Source organism: Lactuca virosa, chromosome 4, assembly GCF_052849685.1.
Source record: "Lactuca virosa cultivar CGN04683 chromosome 4, Lactuca_virosa_CGN04683_v6, whole genome shotgun sequence".
NCBI lineage: Eukaryota > Viridiplantae > Streptophyta > Magnoliopsida > Asterales > Asteraceae > Lactuca > Lactuca virosa.
In genome coordinates, this window is record NC_136429.1 from 243,084,059 (window position 1) to 243,088,348 (window position 4,290).

The window sequence follows — 4,290 nt, forward strand, 5'->3', positions numbered from 1 at the left end:
TCTCTCCTTCATCCAATTGCTTACTGGTGTTTGTGACTCCATTAGAGGTGCAACACTTGAGACACTAAGCTTTCTAAAGCCAATCAAAGCAAGGAATTGATTGTTATTACTATATAACAATCAAAGATAATTACTAAACCCTTATTTCAGTTCTTATATGATAGATCTAGGGTTTATAGCTTTGGATATTCAATTGCATGTTCATTAGACAAACTAGATCCAAAAGCTATTAGGATTTGCATGTACACCATAGGACTGATGTATTGCTCGAAACCCATCAGTGGTATCAGAGCCTAGGGCTTTTTGTTTGATGTATTTGATGCTATAGTTGATTATTCATGCTTAAAATTGAAATTTTTTGGTTTCTGGGGGCTGGACTCGCCGAGTCCATGGCTGAACTCGCCGAGTCCATAGTGAACTCGACGAGTCCAAGCTAGACTCGACGAGTCAGAGCCGCAGATGGAGCAGATTTCGGGATTTTGACCTGTTTTGGCTGTGGATAATTACCTAAAACGTTTTTTATTAATAAAATCCGATTTTTATCAATATTTGGAGATTATCCTTGCCAAAATAGAAGATAATTGTCAAAATTTAGATAATATTTTGTTTTATTCGATAAAGATTGATTATTTGTAATTTAGATTTGAATTATCTTGTGAAAAGTTTCAATTTTCCCCTTTAGGTTTTATAGTTTAAATTTGAACTTAAAAGTTTTGTTTTTTGAAATTTGAATAGTTAAACCCTAATGTTTTGAAAATTTTCAAAACTTGCCCTCAAGTTTTGGAATAAAAATTTTTTGATTAAAAGTTAATTTTGAAATATTTAAATTCTAATCCCAAATGTTTTGAAAAAGTTTCAAAACTTGCCCTCAAGTTTTGGAATTTAAAAGTTGATTAAAAGTTTAATTTTGATATGTTAAATTCTAAAACCCTCGTATTTTTGAAAAAGTTCAAATTACACCCTTATGGTTTTGTTAATTAATTAAAGTGTATAATTAAAAGAGAGTTAATAAATCCATAAAGTTTTGGTTTACATTTAATTAAATTAAAAGTATAATTAATTAAATTAGACCACCTAGTATTTTAAAAGTTTAAAATACACCCTATACTATGTATATATGACATTAAAAGTCTAATATATATATATATATATATATATATATATATATATATATATATATAAGTAAACAGTCAGTCTTACCGTTAGTAGGCCTCATTCACGAAGCTGGTCTATAAGGGGTGTTTAAGGAAATTGCCTATAAAATGGCGATTGAATGGGTATCCACTCTTACCCACCGCACTCTTGACTAGTGGAGGGTCGTTAGCCGAACGGGTAGGATAGGACGAAACCTTCCATTATAAGTATAATGAAGTACAAAGTAACTACTTGCTTTTACAAATTCCCAAATTCTAGTTACTTTAGGCAAATGTGAAATTGTATGCTAATCCATGGAATTACACTTCGTACCCTTGTCAAACGTTAGTGGAGCGTGCGTGGTTAACCGGCACACTAATTTGGGGTTGACATTGGTTGTGAAGGGTGGCTCGATGTTTATCATAGATCAATGGAGCGTGTGTGGTTAACCGGCACATTGATTAGGTGATAGTATCATTGAGTGTATCACGTTGATTCGTATGGTTATTCACACCTTGTTTGTGATCCTTGGCAACCCAGTCGCAAATTTGAAGGGCATAATCGAGATTTAACATGCCATTGAAAAGTTCAATGAATCTCAAAAGATCTAGGAGTTTCAATTCATTTAAAACCTAAACTTCTTTTTCGTTTTTCATGGTGGAAATTGGTAAATCGTCATTTACCTACCTTCAAATATTCTACAACTAGATTACGGCATCCTTCTTCTAGGTTGTAGAGTATTGTGTTGGATCCTAGCCTTGATGTTTCATTTGGGTGTCACATCAAGGAATCTTATCAACTAACTTGAATTTTCTCCCGTTTTGTAGATGTCTAAATCTTACAATGGTCTTCCCAAGTCCCTTGGAACAAGCTTTCCAAATGAAGATGACGTTCCACGATACGATCAAGGAAATGAGAGTCATGCTTCACTTCCTCCACCTCCTCCAATTATTCTCCCTAACCCACAAGTTCAAAGGCTTGAAAAGTTCAAGCTCACTCAATCCCTATTGGCAAGTAAACACGAAGATGGGAAACCTGTGTGTGCACACGTCTTGGAGATAAAGTCACACATTGACAGGTTAAGGATGTTGGGTGTCGAGATTTCAGGTGAGTTGGATGTTGACTGGGTTCTTCAGTCGCTTCCTGAATCATATAGTGAGTTCGTAAAAGAGTACTATATGATGGAACACGACGTGACCCTCATTGATCTCACATATTTGCTTATAGCTGCTGAATCAGCAATGATTTGGCGTGCTGGTCAAGCAAATTTGTCTGGTGAATCAAACTCCCAAACTTCAATGGACACTGGAAACATTGGAAGTCCAGAAAGGACTAAGCATGAGATAGTTCCTTGTGCCATTCCAAAAGAGTCCATTTGCTTCTACTGCCAAGAGAAGGGGCATTGGAGACGAAGCTGCCCTGTTTACCTGAGAGATCTAAGAGATGGGAGAGTCAAGACGTATGGCTCTACTTCAGGTAAAATCTATTAACTAACTCTATAAGTTCCTATTCTTTGATTCTTAATACATGATGTGATAATATTACATTTTGATGTTTTTTTTGTAGGATCGAAGAAAAGAGAGGAAGCTTAAGGAAGAAGCGTGCTGAATCTGATCATGAAGAAATGGATTTCAATCGCATGGACTCGAGGATCAGATTTTTGAGCTGCTACTCTAGAGTTAGGATAGATTGATAAGAAATATGTAATAGCATAGTTTTTCAGTTGAATTGCATTTTAAGGACAAATTTTTCCGCAATAAAATAAATTTTGATTTTGTCTTATTTATTTATCCTTGCAAGTGGCATGTATGAAAAAATTGATGTTTGAATATTTCTACTATTAGCAATAATGGATTTGATTCTTAATTATGTTATTTGTGGAAATGTCGAGAATTTGCCAAATAAAGGAAGATTCTCATCGCCCAAGTTTCAATTGGACAGAAACTTGGAATCATACAACTTGGTTGCGTGATGAGTGAGAAACTTCATATTTGGAAATTAGACTATTTTGACAAAGTGTCAAGACAAGGACTGGGAGATCAAGTACACTAGGTTGTGCTTTGATCAAGTCCACCACAAGAGTGATAAAAATATTCGTCATGATTTACTAAAGTTTAGTAAATATGGTTATACTTATAAGATTAAGTATAATTCTGAGTTGATTGAAAGAGTTTCAATCAATAGCAGAACGAATAAGAAGAATCAAGTAGGCAGAAAGATAAAAGTTTCTCTATTCTAAGAAGAAGGGAGAGTAACTTTTATTGTGTTTTATGATAAGTCTTAATGATTAAGAACCATATCTCAATTGATCCTCTAAGTGAGTCTTAGTGCAATTGCATGTCTAAGAAGAGGAATCGAGAATTGTAGAAATGGTTAAATGAAGAAGTCAATCATACTTCGTTCCAATATCAAGTCTTAGAGTCAAGATTCTGACATGAGTGACAAGTCTTAAGTAGGTTTATAACACTCGACAAATGTGGAATTTGGAAAAGTTTTCTTATTCTTGCACATTTGAAATTGGTAGGTTGTGATGTCTTGGATAAGACAAAGACCAACCAGGACCAATTGTGTGAAGTGTTAAACTTGACAAAAGGCTACACTAACTCTTGAATATTTGTTTGTCAAGAAATGTTTCTTGACAAGAGAATCTTATATGTCAAGGAGTCAGTGGGAGTCTTAATGGTCTTGAAAAGTTTCAAGAACAAATCAAGAGTGAACCTAGTTAATCATCACTAGCGCACGACTTGAGGTTTCTGTGCCATTCCAATTAAGCCAAATATGTATGTGAGTTCTATGAGTTCTCATTTGAATGCATAAAGACAAAGCACCTTGATCAATGGAAAGTACATTGATATGTAAGGGTGAGTTGCTAAACCACTTGGAAGACATGGTGGGCACTCGTGTTACCATGAGGCAAGAAATCAAGATTGAACAAGTTCAGTCCATATGGTTTTGGATTTGTCGCAAACTTTCGTTTTGACAAATTCACATGGATAGGAACACATACATCATAAAATCTAAGTGTCATAAGGTTTCCCTCCTTCATGAAAATGATTGTGAGGAAATGCTTTCACTAAGAGAGATTTTAAGAAGATAGCAATTGTGAAAATTGTATTCTCAAATTCGATTATGATTACGGTATCCCTTTTCATAGTT